The sequence below is a fragment of the Schistocerca gregaria genome, chromosome 3, assembly GCF_023897955.1.
Source record: "Schistocerca gregaria isolate iqSchGreg1 chromosome 3, iqSchGreg1.2, whole genome shotgun sequence".
Taxonomy (NCBI): Eukaryota; Metazoa; Arthropoda; class Insecta; order Orthoptera; family Acrididae; genus Schistocerca; species Schistocerca gregaria.
The window spans coordinates 937,457,477-937,480,992 of record NC_064922.1 but is presented as its reverse complement, the minus strand read 5'-3'; the positions used below and the strand labels follow the sequence as shown (position 1 = coordinate 937,480,992).

Here is a 23,516-nt window from a genome sequence, read left to right as displayed (position 1 = left end):
ATGGCAAAAGCAAAGGACACTTTTCTGGAAAATGAAAGTTTGATGACATTAAATATAAATTTAAGTGTAAGGAATGTATTTGTCGGAGTGTAGCTTACAACGAAGTGAACCAGGGACGATAAAGAGCACAGACAAGAAGAGTACAGAAGCTTTTGAAATGTGATGTTACAAAATTATGGTGAAGATTAGCCAATAAAGAGGTACTGACTCTAGTTGGAATCAAAAGATCGTGGAACATCTCGACTAACAGAAGGGATTTGTTGGCAGGACAGATCCTGAGGCATCAAGGAATAGTTAGTTTGGTAAAGGAGGGAAATGTGGTCAGCAAAGATTATAGACGAAGGCCAAGGTTCGACAACACTAAACAATAAGCTGGAGTAGCTATGCAGAGATAAAGGTTTACGAATGATGGACTAGCATAGAGCTACATAAAATCTGTCCTTAGAGAGAGAACAGAAACATCATCGATGATAATACCGCACAGAATGAACAGCAAATCATTTTATGGCTGTTGCCTCCGCACATATTTCCATATTTCGCTGGCTATGGCTTGTGTTACTTGATGCTAAATGTTTAAGAATTCACATTGTGTTCGTAGCTTATAGTAATTGTGTGCCAACTTCTGTGAGGAATATTACGAAATATGAAACATGTGATGGAAAGTCTGTTGGAACCACACGACAGTCGTATTTTATGTGGCGATAGATTTCTAATGCTACACATCCTGAGGAGCAAACTTACGAAGTTACATTTATTAGTTGGAAACAATACACGTTAAAAGCATGCACTTTAATGTGGCATTTGTAATCAGTTAAAAGTAAGAAGACGTGTGGCATAATAGGAACGAAACAGTCTATCAAACTGCTTTAGCTTCTACATGAATAACTCATTTTGGGCCATGAGCGTAGCCGTCCTTAACAAAACCATTATATTGCACTTCTACCAAAATAACTACATCCTTTCATCACATGTTAAGTTTTCAGAGAAACATCAGTATGTCCATTTTGTTATGACTAACTTGAGGATTATTTTGTGAAATGTTAGTTATTAATTACTCTGAGACAAGCAAAATAATGGCAGGTGAATTTTTACTCAGCTGTGTTAGTGCCACACATCTGCAGGCAATGTGGGCTGGAGTTGAGCCAGTTATGGAACCTTCACGCTGTGCTCGTGAGACAAGGCAGCCACCGTAGTATACACATTCGTGGCCCAGCCAAACAGAAGCAGTCGCTGTTCAACAATCAGTCTGGCTGATCATCGGCGCCTATGCTCACGATCTGTCTTAAGTGACCCTCCAGCAGATTTTGTCTCATATCAGGTGTAGCACTAAAGGTGTACCCCAGTAGCTGTATACTGACTCTCATGTATCCTATGCCTTTCTCCAAAATTCTCTGGGGCCGTGACCTTCCTTTGTTTGGCCGCTAGAGTGCTTTTTCCTGCCAGTTGAATTATTTCTCGGCAATTTTTTTCCTTTGCTCTTGAGTAACGCCCTCATTTCTAATGATAAAAAAAACCTTGCCAAAAAAGTTGCTTCTGACAATATGCCATAGTACTTAATGTGGCAGTATCTCTCCCTGCAATCTCCTTATTTCATTGGTTCCTAACTACACTACTGTTAAGTCAAAAGATGAGGCACATTCATTTTGCTCAGTTGATAGCATGCAGACAACAGTGCAACAATGGCTTTTGGGGATACTAGCCTCAGTCGACACTGTCTGGCGAGGTGAATGAATACATTTGTCCTCGTGACTACCCATTGTAAGCACACCAGACAGAAAAATTAGTCAACCTGGGAGACTTAATGTGAATAACGGAATCTCTTTTACGACCACTGCTCTTACCAGTGTTTCGTGACGGTAAGTGGCACACCATTCTTCGTAGATAGGTTGCGCAGTGCGCATTGATACAGCAATAAACCAGGTAATGTCATTCACAGTGTGACCTTAGCTACGTCCAAACACGGTATCTCCTTTCTTTCATTCTGTCACGTCACCACGTCGACCTCTCTTAGAGTTTATTCCAGACTGCCACGTCTTACAGCAGCGTTTGAGGGTCTGATACCAATATACACGGTCTACAGGGCTCCAAAGCGAGCAGTGTTTTCATTTACAGGGAGTGATTAATATGTTGTCCAAGGAGTACGTACATACCGTGTAGCACCTTTATACGGATGAATGTGAACTCACCCATCCCTTCAGATGATCTGTTGTGTGATAAAGATCTCATTTCGTGACTTGTTTTATTTTGATGGTTATTGTTTTGTAATACTGTAAAGAAGAACATTTCTCAGATTATACGTAGTACAAAAGTGTATATTACTTGTTGTGGTGTTAACAATTTGTTCATCAAAATATTGCATATCATTAAATAATAGTGCACAATAAACGACATGGTTATATATATATATATATATATATATATATATATATATATATATATATATATATATATATATATTGCTGAGCAATGAGCGAGAAGGAACTGAGCGACGTTTTAAACTTCGTCCTACCCATCTACACGGTAACTTGTGGTACGAAGTCTTGGGTGCTACAGTGTACTAAGCGAGTATCTACTCTGTTAGAACCAACAATCAGTTAAAAGGCTACATTTCTATGGCTCTCAACACGGCGACACAGGAACGTTGTTTAACTGGTCTATTAAAGAAGAGAAAAAAAGGAATCTATCAGATGCTTTTTGGACGTTGCAGGTCAAATCCTAACATGCGGAGTGTTGTAATGCTACTCTCCGTGACAACAGGGGTTTTTATTGTTCCCAAAATAACGTTCACGTTTCAACTACTCTGATACACTTCGCATTTATTTATGAGGAATACTGTTGCACGATGGGCGAGTGTTACAAAATTTGATAGTATCTTTTCCATGTCCTAAACTCCGAACGTATTGACACACATTAGTGTAAACTATAGTAATTGCAGATATTGCTGACAAAGCAATTTTTGTGGTGCCAGTTTTGGCGGATTTTTTGTGCAACGAACTCTTCGGAGATATCGCCGAAACTGTTGCCGCCGTATCTGTCACGTGGGTAATTAGCCATTCTTTTTGTCAGCCAGGATGGATCCAGTATTGGAGAGGATTTTGCCCACCAACGCAATATTTTTCCTTTCTAATGCGACCGTGAAGTACCATTCACTATCCTGACTTCCTTTTCATGTTGCTCTTCGTTTCAGGATGTTGGTACACTCATGCATTTGCAACGCTACGTTCTTCATAGCGGTCACAGTGAAACGTACAGAACAAATCAAATAATAGTAGATATCAGTCTATCAAATTTTAAATCTGCATACACAACCTACTGGCAAGACGATATGATAACGTAGTGTCATCCAGGTAGCCGTTTGTGTGCCTCACTGTTAGCGTAGCATCTGGGTCATGGAAGTTCTCTAGCGTCGACGCGATCTGACATTCTCCTAAGAGGTTCTGTTTCTATTAGTGTATAGCAGGTTGTCTTCGAAAGCGCTATAGTGTTAGATTACATTGATTAAATTTGCATGTGACTAGACTATTTTGGTTTCCGTGAGTGAACTAGGAAAAATTTCAGCACAATTTGCAACTATAGCACTCATTTCATCTCAACGTGCCACCGTAATCTGAACTTTCTGACATCATTTATTTGCTTTTTTTCCTATCGGATATTGACTGCTTTGAAGAACTTTGGAGAAGAACCGCAGTGATTAAGCTCCTCCAGGCAATAGTTCACAATGAACTGTCAGCAACTTCTTGCATATATAGAAGTAAATACCTCTGTTGACATCAGTCTTACCATTGGTGTATTCACCGTCATAAACACAGGCATAAAATCAAGCCAAAGCTTAATTGTAAGAAATTAAAGAACGCTTACTACATCGAAAAAATTTGCAGATAATATTGGAAAAGAATTTCCAGGAATAGTGATTGATTCATTAGCTTTTGAAGCAAATATAAATACAAGGCATGTAAAGTAAGCCCCCAGTAGCTTTATGCTTTGTGTTGGAATGAATCTGTAAAAATACAAACTTTGCTTAACAAAAAAGTTTCTTTTTACTGTGATTCGAAGCATATATGGGATACCAGTATTTTTCTGTTTAAGAATTGCGTAAAAACAAAAAGTGAACTAAGCTAAAATTGATATCAAATGGTCATTAGCTATTAAGTGCTTAAACTGAAATATTAATTGTATGTACGTTTCCGTGGCGATGGACGACATGAGGTTCCTCAGGTACAAGAGTACTGCTCCCACGTTTTTGCGGGTCGCTACGTATTGGCATTATTAACAACCTGTGCCAAGATGGCGATTTCTGTTAAAACTAAGCCATGTTCGGGGACGAGCCCACGTGCAAGATCATGGTCTACGTGCAAGGTGAAAAAGGCGGCGAAGTCTATATCTACGCAAGCCACCCTTCGCGGCGCATGGCGGAGGGCACCTAGTACCACTGAGAGTCATTTCCCTTTTTTGACCCACAAGCAAGAATCTACCCCCCCCCCCCCCCATCACTTCCCCCCAGGGGTTCCCATTTACGAAACACTCGAGTGTTGATCGAAAATACCGGTAACAAGTATAGCTGCACACCGCTCAATCGTTTATGGGCGCCAAGAATAGAAAACGAGTCACTAACTAGCTTTTCTACTTTAAAACAATTCTTTGAGTCATCAGAGGAGAGTTTGCCTGACCACACCAAGATCAATGTAGCCGAGCATCTACGCATCCTAGCCACCACTTTTAGAGAGTATTTCCCTGAATCTGAGCCCGACGACAGGTGGATTCGAAATCCCTTCAGCTGTGAACAAATAGACGAAATCCAAGGCCTCAATGAAGAAGAGGGAGATCAGCTTGTGGATCTGTTCTGCTGTGGTACGATGATAAACATTTGCATCGGTGATAAAATTACAGACTTCTGGGCGTCAGCATACAAGGACTACAGGAAACTTGGAGATAAGGCAGTGAAATAGATCCTTCCATTTGCAGCCACATATCGGCGTCAACAAGCATTTTCTTCCATGTGTTTCATGAAAACCGAATATAGGAAGCGGCTCAACATGCGGTCGGATTTGAGAGTGAAAGTTTAAAGTTTGGAACTTAATATTTCATTAATAATAGACTCAAAAGTCAGATTGAAATCATCTCATGACCTGAAAATTCAAACTAACTGTATAGTGATGGAGTACTCTGTAACAGTATTTTTTCAAATAAATAATACCTTGTATGAAATTAGTGTTTTCTTATTTTTCACACATGTCTACTCAATGCAATCTGAAGTGTAGTACACTTGAAAGACCAATAGACCCATTTCTAATTTTTTCCTGTCATTTTCAGTTAATACTCAATTTTTATTTTTTTAAGGAGTTTGTTATATTAAATACCCAGATTTCAAGACAAACATTTTGAGCAATAATCATAAATTTAACAATAACAATGATGGCTAAATTGAATAAGTTGTAAGCTCAATGTTTTTTCAACAATGAATATGTCAATGTTTTTCTAAGTGCCTAAAATAGAAAACTTGTAAAAAAACTCTTAATTTGGCTTTTTTAGGTTCTTGATACTGTGATATGACAAGGTACCAATCATGCTCGATGAGGGGGTCCTCGAGAAAATTTTGTTGGGAACCCCTGGCTTAGAGGTTACCCTTGAATCCGACCTGGTGGGGATCCAGGACTGTTAAGCTCTAATCAAGACTGATTGGTCGCACAAGAGGTCTCCTTTATAGACGAGTTACACTTCCCTCGAATTCTCCAGATAAACCAACGTCGACCATTCGCAGTTGCTACAACCTACCTCGCGTGGTAGTTGCATCTCATGTCGCTTTGCAGCGCTCCGCCTAGATATTTAATCGACCTGGCTGTGCCAAGCAGCACACCACCAACACTGGGTTCGAACGTCACGTGACTGTTTTTCCTACCTATTAGGAATATTTTGCACTTTCCCACATTGAAAGCAATCCTCTCTTCATGGCACCAAATTAAAACGGTGTCTGTCATCTTCTATCCTCCTACAGTCGCTGAAGGACTCTACTGTCCCGTACATTGCAGCAAGTAGTCGCAGATCGCTGTTCACCCTAGCCACCAATTCGTTTATGTATATAGAGAACTTCCTGCAAAAAAACAGTTGCTTTTCCGCGTGCTAGTTTGGAGCGTAGACTCTCAGGTACAAGCCGCTGCCTGATGACTAACCCGTCGCGCCGTGGACTACCACATAGCAGCAAGTAGCGGCCGCGACGCGCATTCGTTGAGCCCATCAGCTGAGCCACCCATTCCCTTCCGCAGACTTCCGCCCGCCCACAACTCGCTAATAGCCCGCTGCACGCACTCAGGTCGCGACTGCTGCCCGCTGCCTGACCACTAACAATCATCATCTGGATCACTTCCTCGTTGTTTGCGTCTTATCGTTTACTCTTACGACCGCCATCGTCACATATACACCGCCACTGTACCGTCATACACTGATCGCCCTAAAATGGGCTGCACCCACGACAAGGTGGATCTGGTTGGTTTATCTGGGCGAGAGGACCAAACAGTGAAGTCATCGGTCCGATCGGATTAGGGAACGATGGGGGAGGAAGTCGGCAGTGCTGTTTCAAAGGAACCATCCCGGCATTTGCCTGAACACTTACTGTGTCAGGCCATGACGATTGCTGACTGAAGCCCGATTTGAAAGTGTGTCTCTCGCCATCACATCCCAGCTCTGTGGTGGAAAAAATCGCAGAAAACATGCGCCACTTGACGATCTGCCGGCCGGTGTGGCCGTGCGGTTCTAGGCGCTACAGTCTGGAGCCGAGCGACCGCTACGGTCACAGGTTCCAATCCTACCTCGGGCATTGATGTGTGTGATGTCCTTAGGTTACTTACGTTTAGGTAGTTCTAAGTCCTAGGCGACTGATGACCTCGGAAGTTAAGTCGCATAGTGGTCACAGCCAGCTTTGAACTTCTACATCTACATCCATACACCTCAAGCCACCTGACGGTGTGCGGCGGAGGGTACCTTGGGTATTTCTATTGCTTTTCCCTTCTATTCCAGTCTCGTATTGTTCGTGGAAAGATGGATTGTCGGTATGCTTCTCTGTGGGCGCTAGTCTCTCTGATTTTCACCTCATGCTCTCTTCGCGAGATATACGTAGGAGGGAGCAATATATTGCTTGACTCTTCGGTGAAGGTATGTTCTCGAAACTTTAACAAAAGCCCGTACCGAGCTACTAAGCGTCTCTCGTGCAGAGTCTTCCACTGCAGTTTATCTACATTCCTGGAAATGGAAAAAAGAACACATTGACACCGGTGTGTCAGACCCACCATACTTGCTCCGGACACTGCGAGAGGGCTGTACAAGCAATGATCACACGCACGGCACAGCGGACACACCAGGAACCGCGGTGTTGGCCGTCGAATGGCGCTAGCTGCGCAGCATTTGTGCACCGCCGCCGTCAGTGTCAGCCAGTTTGCCGTGGTATACGGAGCTCCATCGCAGTCTTTAACACTGGTAGCATGCCGCGACAGCGTGGACGTGAACCGTATGTGCAGTTGACGGACTTTGAGCGAGGGCGTATAGTGGGCATGCGGGAGGCCGGGTGGACGTACCGCCGAATTGCTCAACACGTGGGGCGTGAGGTCTCCACAGTACATCGATGTTGTCGCCAGTGGTCGGCGGAAGGTGCACGTGCCCGTCGACCTGGGACCGGACCGCAGCGACACACGGATGCACGCCAAGACCGTAGGATCCTACGCAGTGCCGTAGGGGACCGCACCGCCACTTCCCAGCAAATTAGGGACACTGTTGCTCCTGGGGTATCGGCGAGGACCATTCCCAACCTTCTCCATGAAGCTGGGCTACGGTCCCGCACACCGTTAGGCCTTCTTCCGCTCACGCCCCAACATCGTGCAGCCCGACTCCAGTGGTGTCGCGACAGGCGTGAATGGAGGGACGAATGGAGACGTGTCATCTTCAGCGATGAGAGTCGCTTCTGCCTTGGTGCCAATGATGGTCGTATGCGTGTTTGGCGCCGTGCAGGTGAGCGCCACAATCAGGACTACAGGGCCAACACCCGGCATCATGGTGTGGGGAGCGATCTCCTACACTGGCCGTACACCTCTGGTGATCGTCGAGTGGACACTGAATAGTGCACGGTACATCCAAACCGTCATCGAACCCATAGTACTACCATTCTAGACCGGCAAGGGAACTTGCTGTTCGAACAGGACAATGCACGTCCGCATGTATCCCGTGCCACCCAACGTGCTCCAGAAGGTGTAAGTCAACTACTCTGGCCAGCAAGATCTCCGGATCTGTCCCCCATTGAGCATGTTTGGGTCTGGATGAAGCGTCGTCTCACGCGGTCTGCACGTCCAGCACGAACGCTGGTCCAACTGAGGCGCCAGGTGGAAATGGCATGGCAAGCCGTTCCACAGGACTATATCCAGCATCTCTGCAATCGTCTCCATGGGAGAATAGCAGCCTACATTGCTGCGAAAGGTGGATATACACTGTACTAGTGCCGACATTGTGTATGCTCTGTTGCCTGTGTCTATGTGCCTGTGGTTCTGTCAGTGTGATCATGTGATGTATCTGACCCCAGGAATGTGTCAATAAAGTTCCCCCTTCCTGGGACAATGAATTCTCGGTGTTCTTATTTCAATTTCCAGGAGTGTATCATCTCCGCAACGCTTTCGCGATTACTAAATGATCCTGTAACGAAGCGCGCTGCTCTCCGTTGGATCTTCTTCTGTCTCTTCTATCAACCCTATCTGGTACAGATCCCACACTGCTGAGCAGTATTCAAGCAGTGGGCGAACAAGCGTACTGTAACCTACTTCCTTTGTTGTCGGATTGCATTTCCTTAGGATTCTTCCAATGAATCTGTCTGGCATCTCCTTTACCGACGATCAACTTTATATGATCATTCCATTTTAAATCACTCCTAATGCGTACTCCCAGATAATTTATGGAATTAACTGCTTCCAGTTGCTGACCTGCTATTTTGTAGCTAAATGATGAGGGACCTATCTTTCTATGTATACGCATTACATTACACTTGTCTACATTGAGATTCAATTGCCATTCCGTGCACCTTGCGTCAATTCGCTGCAGATCCTCCTGCATTTCAGTACAATTTTCCATTGTTGCAACCTCTCGATACACCACAGCATCATCTGCAAAAAGCTTCAGTGAACTTTGGATGTCATCCACCAGGTTATTTATGTATATTGTGAATAGCAACGGTCCTATGACACTCCGCTGCGGCACACCTGAAATCGCTCTTACTTCGGAAGACTTCTCTCCATTGAGAATGACATGCTGCGTTCATGTTATTCTCTTCAAAAAACTAAAGTGTTGTGGAATTCATGCTTTTAGGTACAGTTGCTTTGAATCGTACTTAGCAAACAGAATCCATAAACGTGTGCTGAATAAGTCATAGTGCCAAGGACGTACAAAACTTTAGTTACTGCGAAAAAAAAAAAATCACAAAGGAAGTCCTACAAGGTCCGATTTCGGCTCCACTTATATTCCTTTCATATGTCAATGACCTAACCATTCAACAAGCAAAACTGATACTTTTCTGTGGTGATACTAGTGTCACAATAAATTCCATTAGAGAGAAAGCAACAGAAGAGTTGGTAGACGATTTTTTTCCAAGGAATCATTAAGTGGTTGTCTGAAAATGGACTCTCCCTAAATTTTAAGAAAATGAACTACAATCAGTTCTCTACAAAAAAAAGCCATACCAGCAACTGATGTAGCACATTAGCAGAATTCACTAAATAGTCCATATTTTTGGGTGTACATATTGATGACAACTTGAACTGGAAGAAATGTGTTGCTGAGCTTCTCAAACAATTAACTTCAGCTACTTTTTCCCTTCATATGATTCCTAATGTTGGAAACAAACGAATCAACCTCCTGACATTTTACATACATTCACTCAATAATATCTTAGGAATAATTTTCTGGGGTAACTAATCACTTAGAAAGAAAGCCCAAAAGCAAGCAGCAAGAATAGTACGTGTGATGTGTTCAACCACGGATGTCATAAAGTTATCTCTTTAAGGAGCTAGACATTTTCACTGCGCCACCACAATCCATATATTCACTAATGAAATTAGCCATTAATAATACATCACAACTGTAGAAGAACAGTGATGTCCGTACCTACAACACTAGAGGTAAAAATGACTTTAATTACCCATAGTTAAATCTGTCAGTGGCTCAGAAAGGAATTCAATGTGCAGCAACAAAAAATTTTGATCATTTACCCAATAACATAAAATGTGTGGCAGGTAGCGAAGCAAGTTTTAAGTCTGATGTAAAATCATTTCTCCTCAAGAACTCCTACTATTCCACCGACGAATTTCTGCTTAAAAACTCGTGGTGAGTAAAAACAAAGTGTGTGTAGTTCCACGAGTAAGGCTAAAAATTTGTTCATTAATGTTGACATTAACCATGTATACATATCCTGTAAATTGACTCATCCTACATGATTTCGATAAACGAATCGTTCACGTGGCCTATGTAAGTAACTGCGAGGTGAAAGCGAATCATGTCAGCGTGCTGACTAGAAAATCGAGTCAAACGAACAAAGAATTTGGCGGTACGAGCCCATTTATCAGCATGACGTTGCACCTCTACTGGCGTGGATGCAGCTGCTGATTAGGCTGGCAGGTGTCTCGCAAAGTCATCCTATCGCCTCTTGAGGCAGGCTGGCTCACGACTCCTGCATCAGGTCCTCGGCATCCCGGATGCTGTCACTGGGACACAGTTGACATCCGAGCTGAACCCACACGTCTTCTGTAGGGAACAGGTCTGGGAGTCTTGTCGGTGTGCTTGGTACACAAATATGGCGATCGCTCGTTTTGGGGACCACACGTGGTCGAATCTTGACGACGGGTATACTTCTACATCTACATCCATACGCCGCAAGCCACCTGACGGTGTGTGGCGGAGGGTACCCTGAGTACCTCTATCGGTTCTCCCTTCTATTCCAGTCTCGTATTGTTCGTGGAAAGGAGGGTCGTCGTTATGATTCTGTGTGGGCGCTAATCTCTGATTCTATCCTCATGGTCTCTTCGCGAGATAGACGTAAGAGGGAGCAATATACTGCTCGGCTCTTCGGTGAAGGTATGTTCTCGAAACTTTAACAGAAGCTCGTAGCGAGCTACTGAGCGTCTCTCCCGCAGAGTCTTCCACTGGAGTTTATCTATCATCTCCGTAACGCTTTCGCGATTACTAAACGATCCTGTAACGAAGCGCGCTGATGTCCGTTGGATCTTCTCTATCTCTTCTATCAACCCTATCTGGTACGGATCCCACACTTCTGAGCAGTATTCAAGCAGTGGGCGAACAAGCGTACTGTAACCAACTTCCTTTGTTTTCGGATTACATTTCCTTAGGATTCTTCCAATGAATCTGTCTGGCATCTGCTTTACCGACGATCAACTTTATACGATCATTCCTTTCTAAATCACTCCTAATGCGTACTCCCAGATAATTTATGGAATTAACTGCTTCCAGTTGCTGACCTGCTATTTTGTAGCTAAATGATAAGGGATCTATCTTACTATGTATTCGCAGCACATTACACTTGTCTACATTGAGATTCAATTGCCATTCCCTACACCATGCGTCAATTCGCTGCAGATCCTCCTGCGTTTCAGTACAACTTTTCATTGTTACAATCTCTCGATACACCACAGCATCATCCGCAAAAAGCCTCAGTGAACTTCCGATGTCATCCACAAGGTCATTTATGTATATTGTGAATAGCAACGGTCCTATGACACTCCCCTGCGGCACACCTGAAATCACTCTTACCTCGGAAGACTTCTCTCCATTGAGAATGACATGCTCCGTCCTGGTATCTAGGAACTGCTCAATCCAATCACACAATTGGTCTGATAGTCCATATGCTCTTACTTTGTTCATTTAACGACTGTGGGGAACTGTATCGAACTCCTTGTGGAAGTTACCGAGCGAGGTGGCGCAGTGGTTAGACACTGGACTCGCATTCAGGAGGACGACGGTTCAATCCCGCGTCCGGCCATCCTGATTTAGGTTTTCCGTGATTTCCCTAAATCATTCCAGGCAAATGCTGGGATGGTTCCTCTGAAAGGGCACGGCCGACTTCCTTTCCCATCCTTCCCTAATCCGATGAGACCGATGACCACGCTGTCTGGTCTTCTTCCCCAAACAACCAACCAACCATGTGGAAGTCAAGAAACACGGCTCCTACCTGGGAACCCGTGTCTATGGCCCTCTGAGTCTCGTGGACGAATAGCGCGAGCTGGGTTTCACAAGACCGTCTTTTTCGAAACCCATGCTGATTCCTACAGACTAGATTTCTAGTCTGAGGTCACATTCCCATGTAGTCCAAAATCGGGCCACTGCCACATCCAAATGCCCTACAAATCCGAGCATTGCACGATTCGACCAGCCACCCAAATGAATACTGCAGTGAGTTCCCTTTAAAACTGACAATTGTTGACAAGGGCGTGTTGCACCAGTCGCGACATCCGCGGTCTTTCACAGTGATTACGCCACATATGACGCTTCTCCTGCCCCTTATACATAGTGATTCTTACTAACTTTTAAATCCCTCCAAAGCGACGTAATGACGCTGAGACAAATAATTTGATACAAGACACGGAGGTCACTAATGTAGAGAAATACCCGAACAATGGATGAGGAGTGTTGAGCATATGGCGTCACCAAACGACGTAACTCACCGTACGTGCAGCGGTTGAGTCTATCGGCTTGTCGCACCTGATCATCCCAACCCTAGTCAAGTAATCTCTGTGCGTCCGCGAGTAGCTGCGCGCGACTTACGCGGAAGCAGCTCAGTGTTACTCTTGCATCCGGAAGGCTGTATTTTTTTCACTGCGTTAGACAATTAGGTATTTACACTGAGGTAAGATTCTTTTAAAGAACTATAAGCTTGCGAATTGCGTCTTTACCAGTAAATGACCTACGTTTTCGTTACTAAATATTGTATTTAATCTATAAAAGAAGGAAGAGAAGGATAGAAACGTAAAAGATGAGCTTTTTCTTGATTACAGAGAGGACAATAATTTTGCAACTCCTACGTTTACAGCAGATCATATTTACAAAAGGTGAATTACCACCGTTTCCTCGAATGCAAGTATTACATCGCTCAATCATCCGTTCATGCCCAAGCCCAACATCGGTACTTGGAGCGGTGATGTTCGTCACCTGGTGACGTCCATTTTCAAAATTTCTCATCCGTTTCTGGAGTATTTCCCAACATTTGCGACCCCATATGCCTTATATTAAGATACTTATTTCAGCGTCTTCTCCGCTACTTCGAGGGTTTTGAAACGTTAATAAGAATCAGGCTGTATCCCGTACCAAGCTTGGTATTAACACTATAGGTGAGCGAAGTTAATGCACTCTGGTGGCCGTTGGATTTGTCAAAGCGATTCTAGCTGTAATCACACACGCACCAGTGGTGTGTAATAGGCTAGATTGTCATCCGACTGCGTCTTCTGGCTGCTTGAATTTGTCAGGTATTGTACACGGGACAGGAGAGCTTTTCGAAAGTGATGTTTTTGTTAGGATCCTTAAGAAGGGAAAAGTTTTGAAACAAATAACGATCACACTTCCTGTGTGTCGCCGATACTACAGTGAATCGTCGTTTCAGCTGATACTGTGCGACGATTTTGGCGAGAGCTGGCGGCTTATTCTGAGAAGCTGCTGAAGGGCGGTGGTGGCGAGGGAGGTTATGGCCGCGAGGGTGAGAGGGAGGGAAGAGACGGAATCCAATTTTCGTCCCCTTCCGTCCGCGGGGCGTGCCTTGTGTCGCTGGGGAAGGCTGCGCGGCTGCCGAGCTGGATACGAGGCGAAAGAGGGAGGGAGGGGGCATTCCAGCTTCTAGACTGGCTGTAGTAATGCGGCCGTAACAAACGGCGAAATATATCCACCGCCGCACGACGCTCGTGCAGCCCAAAGCTGTGTAAATTATCGCCAAGTTTGGAGCTGCAACAAACGCAAGACGTTCGCTTCGCAAGCTATAAAGCAGTTTATAGCGCTACGAAGTTGCCTTCGTCGAAGAAAGAACCTGCTAGGTTTCACAATGGCGTGGACACTGTAACAAGTGAAGAGATAGTAGAAAATCGAAGTCATTTATCAATAATGCTAACAAAAAAATATAAATTACACAGAAAAACGTTCGATAACCTAAAAAGAAAGGTTTTAACAGTCAAAGTCGGTTTCTAATGTATTCCTGGTGACTTCCGTTGGTTGAACCATCTCCATCGTTCATAAAACAGTACCCCCACACCAGGCAACAGTCAGCCGTATAAAACGAAAAACTTTGAGTCATCTTCGACAAGGCTGAAACACTGACACCATCTACATCTACATTTATACTCCGCAAGCCACCCAACGGTGTGTGGCGGAGGGCACTTTACGTGCCACTGTCATTATCTCCTATTCCTCTTCCAGTCGCGTATGGTTCGCGGGAAGAACGACTACCGGAAAGCCTCCGTGCGCTCTCGATTCTCTCTAATTTTACATTCGTGATCTCCTACGGAGGTATAAGTAGAGGGAAGCAATATATTCGATACCTCATCCAGAAACGCACCCTCTCGAAACCTGGACAGCAAGCTACACCGCGATGCAGAGCACCTCTCTTGCAGAGCCTGCCACTTCAGTTTGCGTAACATCTCCGTAACGCTATCACGGTTACCAAATAACCCTGCGAGGAAACGCGCCGCTTGTCTTTGGATCTTCTGTATCTCCTCCGTCAACCCGATCTGGTACGGATCCCACACTGATGAGCAATACTCAAGTATAGGTCTAACGAGTGTTTTGTAAGCCACCTCCTTTGTTGATGGACTACATTTTCTAAGGACTCTCCCAGTCACTCTCAACCTGGTACCCGCTTTACCAACAATTAATTTTATATGACCATTCCACTTCAAATCGTTCCGTACGAATACTTCCAGATATTTTACAGAAGTAACTGCTACCAGTGTTTGTTCCGCTATCATATAATCATACAATAAAGGATCCTTCTTTCTATGTATTCGCAATACATTACATTTGTCTATGTTAAGGGTCAGTTGCCACTCCCTGCACCAAGTGCCTATCCGCTGCAGATCTTGTTGCATTTCGCTACAATTTTCTAATGCTGCAACTTCTCTGTATATTACAGCATCATTCGCGAAAAGTCGCATGGAACTTCTAACACTACCTACTACATTATGACATTTTGGTCTGATGATCCTTCAGCTGAAATCGATCACCAGGAATAAATAAAAAATCAAACTGAACTGTTTCGACACAAGTTTATCATCAGTACCTAAATTCCATATAGGCTGAGTCTGTAATTACTGAGTCGGATTTATCTGCTCGTTTCTTCTTCTCCTTCTACACTTCCTGCTCCTCCTCGTCTCTTGTTCTTCTCAACCTCAAATTTGGTACGTGGTAGACAATCTTATACTCTCTAAGGCAAAAAAAAAGACGCAACACGAAGGAATTATCCGAGTGGGACAAAATTCGGTAGATGTGGTCTTCATGAACAGAGAAAAAATTCATTACCATTTCAGAGAAATCGGATGGTTTATTAAAGATAAAGTGCTTCACAAATTGAGAAGGTCAGTATTGCGTTGGTCCACCTCTGGCCCTTATGCAAGCAGGTACACATTGACTGATAAACGTTGGATGTCCTCCTAAGTGATATCGTACCAAATTCTGTCCAGTTAGTACGTCAGAACGACGAAATACCGAACTGGTTAGAAGACCCTGCCCGTAATTCTGGAAACATTCTCAATTAAATGATAATTAATCGAAACCTTCAGCTGCGGACAGGTCTTGTTGACATACCTTGATGGGGACAGCTGAAAATGTGTGCCCCGACCGGGACTCGAACCCGGGATCTCCTGCTCACTTGGCAGACGCTCTACCCATCTGAGCCACCGACGACACAGATGAATAGCGCGACTGCAGGGAATTACTCCTTCCACGCTTCCCGTGAGACCCACACTCCCAGCTGTCCACAATCTGCATACGTAATGTTCTTAATAGATACTTTGCCCATCCAATCGTTACTCGCGCCCACTTAAGTTGACGATTGCCGTAAGAGTTCGGGCAACCTGTGCGCACTCGCACAGACGAAGGGCAATGACCGGGCAGCCATTTAACTATACGTGAAGATAGTAATTGCTCTCGAAAGTACAGCTGGCATTAATGGATGGGCAAAGTATCTATTAGGAACATTACGTATGCAGATTGTGGACAGCTGGGAATGTGGGTCTCACGGGATAAGTCCCTGCAGTCGCGCTATTCATCTGTGTCCTCGGTGGCTCAGATGGATAGAGCGTCTGCCATGTAAGCAGGAGATCCCGGGTTCGAGTCCCGGTCGGGGCACACATTTTCAGCTGTCCTCATCAAGGTATGTCAACAACACCTGTCCGCATCTGAGGGTTTCGATTCATTATCATTTATTCTAGAGAAGCTGCACGCTCATCAGTGGTGTCTGTTCTTCCAAGAACAGTTACTATCTTCATATACATTCTCAATTAGGGAGTGAATCGGCGGCCTTGCTGGCCAAGGTAAGTTCGGCAATCAAGAAGACAAGCAATAGAAACTCTCGTGCGGACAGGCAGGAAGGTCGCAGTTCGTAGTAATAGACGGCAAATCATCGAGTAAAACTGAAGTGATATCAGGTGTTCCCCAGGGAAGCGTCCTGGGACCTCTTCTGTTCCTGATCTATATAAATGACCTGGGTGACAATCTTAGCAGTTCTCTTAGACTGTTCGCAGATGATGCTGTAATTTACCGTCTAGTAAGGTCATCCGAAGACCAGTATCAGCTGCAAAGCGATTTAGAAAAGATTGCTGTATGGTGTGGCATGTGGCAGTTGACGCTAAATAAAGAAAAGTGTGAGGTGATCCACATGAGTTCCAAAAGAAATCCGTTGGAATTCGATTACTCGATAAATAGTACAATTCTCAAGGCTGTCAATTCAACTAAGTACCTGGGTGTTAAAATTACGAACAACTTCAGTTGGAAGGACCACATAGATGATATTGTCGGGAAGGCGAGCCAAAGGTTGCGTTTCATTGGCAGGACACTTAGAAGATGCAACAAGTCCACTAAAAAGACAGCTTACACTACACTCGTTCGTCCTCTGTTAGAATATTGCTGCGAGGTGTGGGATCCTTACCAGGTGGAATTGACGGAGGACATCGAAAGGGTGCAAAAAAGGGCAGCTCGTTTTGTATTATCAGGTTATAGGGGAGAGAGTGTGGAAGATATGATACACGAGTTGGGATGGAAGTCATTACAGCATAGACGTTTTTCGTCGCGGCGAGACCTTTTTACGAAATTTCAGTCACCAACTTTCTCTTCCGAATGCGAAAATATTTTGTTGAGCCCAACCTACATAGGTAGGAATGATCATCAAAATAAAATAAGAGAAATCAGAGCTCGAACAGAAAGGTTTAGGTGTTCGTTTTTCCCGCTCGCTGTTCGGGAGTGGAATAGTAGAGAGATAGTATGATTGTGGTTCGATGAACCCTCTGCCTAGCACTTAAATGTGAATTGTAGAGTAGTGATGTAGATGTATCTTGTTGAAATGTAAGCCCAGAATGGCTTGCCATGAAGAGCAACCAAAGGCGGCGTAGAATATCGCCCACGAACCGCTGCACAGTAAAGAAGTGGCGAATGACAGACAGAGGGGTGCTGCTACGAAACTAAGTGGAACCGCAGACCATCATTCCTGGTTATCGGGCCGTATAACGGACGAGAGTCAGGTTGGTGCCACACCTGTCTCCGGGGGGGTTCCAGACATGTCTTCGGTGGCCATCAGCTCTTAGAAACGGGGACCAATCACGGAAGACAATTCTACTCCAGTAAATGAGATCCCAGGCGCGGAGGGCCAGCGAAGTGTTTGGAGACTCGCAGGATTGCGGTGGGATACTAGTCCGATTGTCACCGACCATACGGTCAGACAACTGGGAGTCATGGCCTCGGATACCATTTTCTTTCGCAGCTCCATCCCACTGGTTGTCATCGGCAGGCACCCTTGCAGCACACTAGTATGTCTACGATATTCTACGCCACCTTTTGTTGCCCTTCATGGCAAGCCATCCTGGGCTTACATTTCAGCAAGATAATGCCTGCACGTACACGGCGAGACTTACTACTGCTTGTCTTCGTTTCCCAGACTATACCTTGGCCAGCTAGGTAGCGTGATCTGTCCCCCATTGAGAACATTTGGAGCATAATGGGCAGGGCCTCCAACTAGCCTGGGATTTTATAGACCTAAAGAGCCAATTGGACAGGATTTGGTACGATATCCCTCAGAAGATCATCCAACAATTCTATCAGTCAATGCGAAACTGAATGACTGCTTGCACAAGGGCCAGAGGTGGATCAACGCACTAATGACTTGCCAAGATGAACCTCTTTGTCCTGAATAAATCATGTGATTTCTCTGAAGTTGTAATCATTTGTTTGTCTGTACATGTACATTACACGCCGGCCGCTGTGGCCGAGCGGTTCTAGGCACTTCAGTCCGGAACCGCGCTGCTGCTGCGGTCGCAGGTTCGAATCCTGCCTCGGGCATGGATGTGTGTGATGTCCTTAGGTTAGTTAGGTTTAAGTAGTTCTGAGTTCTAGGGGACTGATGACCTCAGATGTTAAGTCCCGTAGTGGTTAGAGCCATTTGAACCATGTGCATCACATCTATCGATTTCCGTCCCATTCGGATAATTCGTTCTAGGTACGGTTTTGTTGTGTTTTTAGTGCAAGCCAGTCTTTTGATACACTCTTCTTTTCTATCAGCTTTAATCTTCTCGAGGAGTTAGTGTCGTAGCCGTCTGCTCTGTCTTCTTCCTCAATCACTCTCTTGGACAGAAAAGTGAAATGGTATGAATACCAGAGCGAATGGCCAACAACTCCTAGAGCAATTACCATGGTTATTTTGAGTAGGCTTCTTCTCCTGCTCTTTTCATCATTCCTTTGAGTTTCAGTCGGTCTGTTATTCTTCAGTATTCTCCTCCTGCATCTCATCTCACATCCCTTCAGGCTTCACACCGTAAATAAAATAATTAATATTTTTCAGTTCATCGTATCAGAGTCTGTTTTGGCCTCATTCCGAAATAACATCTGCAGGGGCTTACATGACTGTTGTTTACAGTGGTACCGCCTTCGTATTCACCATAGCGTTAACTGAATATTATTTCCAGACTGGAAACGCCTTTCCTGTTTGTTTTTAAATATAAAATTTGGGATTCTTCAATTCTATACTGATATCGACAGGTCATTTTCATATCTAATATGTTTAAATGGATATAGGTTACAGTAGTGGCTCGGAGATAAAGAGCCTTCCACGGCATAGAGTAGCGTGATGAGCTATGTCTCTTTCAGGACTGAAGAAGAAGAAGAAGAAGAAGAAGAAGAAACAGGGAAGTATACATCCACAGTTCTCACTACCTACATCAGCGAGACTACCAGCATGTCTGGAACAAAAACGCCAACCGTGGTCTCGTACGTTGTCGCATATTTTGATGAACAGTTAGACTGTGAGCGGTACTCTGAATTTACCCAGACTTGCGGACAGATTTGCTGTACTACGTTCCCTTCCAAGACGGTTGTTAATATCACTGCAGCGAAATGGATGTTTGGCACATTCTTTCTTGGTAACAAGGACTGCCTTAAATAAAAGTTCCTTGCCGATAAACTGGTAAAGGAGGGCTAGTCACTTCACCACCTCACTAGGTGCACTTAACATCTTTTGATTATTTTCGGGACACTTCAAGTCACCTTGTATCAACAGTGCCGTACAAAGAGGAATGACATAGAAGATCGGATCTGAGAAGCAATGGCTCCTCAAAGCGGCACAGATGTGCGCGCAGTCGTGTTTAGAATAACGTTTCGAACACTAACAACCATAAATTAAAAAAGGAAATATGTTCTTTTGTATTACTGGTATAAGTCTTAAATGTCAAAATTTATTTTCCTCTGTATAGCACGTTAAAAAGCGTATCCATTATCCTATGCATTTTCTTTTAGCTTTCCTTAAGTACTCTTAAAACCATCAGTTGCAGGAAGAGCGCTTTTGACGACAATGATAAGTACACTGGACAAAGTATAGGTTGTCCCAGGAAATATCGTCAATGTTTCCCATATTACGAGAACGCTTAATCGAGCAGTAACGTCTAGTAAACATCGTCTCTAGAAGGTATACGTTAAGAGCTACGAGCACTTATTCATATTCGCTCATATGAAAAACATTTCTTCTACTGAACAAATCATCACATCTCTTAAGGTGTGCCATTTAGAGCCCATGTTTACTAGTCGTTTTTGTTACGAATGATCGTTCAAAAAAATGGTTCGAATGGCTCTGAGCACCATGGGACTTAACTGCTGAGGTCATCGGTCCCCTAGAACTTAGAACTACTTCAACCTAACTAACCTAAGGACATCACACACAGCCATGCCCGAGGCAGGATTCGAACCTGCGACCGTAGCGATCGCGTGGTTCCAGACTGTAGCGCCTAGAACCGCTCGGCCACACCGGCCGCCAAATGATCGTTCCTCTCATATCCTTGAATACGGAGCGTTCCTCCTTGGAGAACCTGCACATGCTGAGTTGACAAGAGTTGTAACATAACGATATGCACATACAGACATGGCGGTTGCATACCATATGCAAGGTATAAAAGGACAGCGCATTGGCGGAGCTATTTTTCGTACTTAGTTGATTAATGTGGAAAGATTTTCAACTTGATAATGGCCGCACGATGAAAATTAACAGAATGTGGAATGATAGCCGCAGCTGGACGCATGGGAAATCCATCTCGTAAATCGTTGTTGTTGTGGTCTTCAGTCCTGAGACTGGTTTGATGCAGCTCTCCATGCTACTCTATCCTGTGCAAGCTTCTTCATCTCCCAGTACCTACTGCAACCTACATCCTTCTGAGTCTGCTTAATGTATTCATCTCTTGGTCTCCCTCTACGATTTTTACCCTCCACGCTGCCCTCCAATACTAAATTGCTGATCCCTTGGTGCCTCAGAATATGCCCTACCAACCGGTCAAGTTGTGCCACAAACTCATCTTCTCCCCAATTCTGTTCAATACCTCCGCATTAGTTATGTGATCTACCCATCTAATCTTCAGCATTCTTCTGTAGCACCACATTTCGAAAGCCTCTATTCTCTTCTTGTCCAAGCTATTTATCGTCCATGTTTCACTTCCAAACATGACTACACTCCATACATATACTTTCAGAAAACAGAGGGACAGAATCAATGCTATCTCACCTGCAAATTCGTAGTCTCACTATCTATAGCTCTGACTTCGGTCATCTTTGGTGGCACCAGTGTTCAGAGAGTGTGTGTGTGTGTGTGTGTGTGTGTGTGTGTGTGTGTGTGTGTGTGTGTGATCTTTCCTGCATCAGTCCGAGACACTTAAACCTGTACTCGATGTTAACAAATTTCTCTTCTTCAGAAACGCTTCCCTTGTCATTGCCAGTCTACATTTGATATCCTTTCTACTTCGACCATCATCAGTTATTTTGCTCCCCAAATAGCAAAACTCCTTTACTACTTTAAGCGTCTCATTTCCTAATCTAATTCCCGCAGCATCACCGAATTTAATTCATTCCATTATCCTTGTTTGGCTTTTGTTGATGTTCATCTTATATCCTCTTTTCAATACACTGTCCACTCCGTTCAGCTGCTCTTCCAAGTCCTTCCTTTGATGTCTCTGACAGAATTACAATGTCATCGGCGATATTCAAAGTTCTTATTTCTTCTCTGTGGATTTTAATTCCTACTCCGAATTTTTGTTTTGTTTCGTTTACTGCTCGTTAGGAAAGTCAATATTTTCAAATTCAGTGTTGGGACTGCGCCGAGAACCTCAAATATCAGGCATTACCTCTCACCTCGGACAACGCAGTGGCCGACGGCCTTCGCTTAATGGCCGAGAGCAGCTGCGTTGGCGTAGTGTAGTCAGTGCTAACAGACAAGCAACGCTGCGTGAAATATCTGCAGAAGTCAAAGTGGGACATAGGACAGAGCGAAGAAATTGAGCTTTAATGGGCTCAGACAGCAGATGAGAGACGCGAATGTCTTTGCTGACAGCACATCACCGTCTGCAGCGCCTCTGCAGGGTTCTTGGCCATCGATATGGGCACTAGACGACTGGAAATCATTGGCCTGCTCAGACGAGTCCCAATTTCAATTGGTAAAACAGGTCGTAGGATTTGAGTGGTGCAGACCCCACAAAGCAATGGATCCAAGTTGTCAACAAGGCACCATGCAGCCGATGGTGGCTCTGTATTGGTGTAGGCTGTGTTTACGTAGAACGGAACCGATCATAGACTTTAAATGGTTATAAGAAACCTTGCTGCTTGGGTTGCTCAGTTGGTAGAGCACTTACCCGCGAAAGGCAAAGGTCCCGAGTTCGAGTCTCGGTCCGGCACACAGTTTTAATCTTCCAGGAAGTTTCTTAAATGGTTATGTTCGGCTACTCGGAGACAATTTGTAGCCATCCATGGAGTTCATGTCCCCAAACAACGATGGAATTTTTTTATTGATGACCTTGCGGCATGTCAACGGACCAGAATTATTCATGACAAGTTTGATAAACATTGTGGACTTTGCAAAGACAGCCGGTATACAAACAAAACTGTTTGAATTGCTCTCTCATTTGATGTATTACTCATTACTGTGAGTTGAGTGTAATAAATGCCATGAAGCCTTAAAACCCCGATATTTATTTTGAAACAGCCTGTGCAATAAACCCTTTAGACAAAAAAAAGCTGTTCAAATTTCAGAGCTGTAATCATACACGTTAATTTCGTGCAATATTACTATTCGGAATTCTGAAAGTTGGATTCGGTGTATCCATTTCCAGCTTTTCCTGGCAATGTAAGATTCACTATTCAGTTCGCCTTTATAGTTTTACCTAAAACGCATTTCCACCGCAAAACTCCGGGCGCACAGAAAAGGCCGGTATTGTAGGTCTAACGCATACTTTATAGTGTGGAAACAGTATGTTCCACTGAAAGTGTATGCTGCTTAGTTTGTAAGTATGGTAACATGGGAATAAAGAGTTTGTGTGTGTGTGTGTGTGTGTGTGTGTGTGTGTGTGTGTGTGTGTGTGTGTGTGTGTGTGTGAGAGAGAGAGAGAGAGAGAGAGAGAGAGAGAGAGAGAGAGAGAGAGAGACAAATTACAAAACTGCTAAGTGGGGATGTGTGTCGCCTGCAATCCCAAGGGCAGTGATGCAAGCGTTTGGCATTCCGCCACGCAACTCTTTAAAGACCGTCCTTGGTTCCTGCCGGGCACGCACCTTCAAGTGCGTGCAGTGGGCTGCGTCGCCCACGGCTTTTGGAAGCGTATTCTGCCTTTCTTTGATGGCAGAAACGCGATGCGTAGCGTAGCGGACGGCTACTATTTGTCTCGTCTTAACAACACCAATTCAAGGACACACCGCGGCGAAAATTTATGCACACAGTTTATTCCACGCATATAAACTAAAACTTTGCTCACTAAATTTCAGCAAGAGAA

The 23,516-nt window shown here is 44.3% G+C and overlaps 1 protein-coding gene and 1 non-coding gene across 2 annotated transcripts in view; both read left to right on the top strand.

Moving 5' to 3' along the window:
• Positions 1–23,516, top strand: part of LOC126355837 (proton channel OtopLc-like) — a 642,361-nt gene that overhangs the window by 34,819 nt on the left and 584,026 nt on the right. The window lies entirely within an intron of this gene.
• Positions 16,289–16,362, top strand: Trnat-ugu (transfer RNA threonine (anticodon UGU)). The gene has a single exon. It is a non-coding gene; the product is annotated as a tRNA-Thr (tRNA).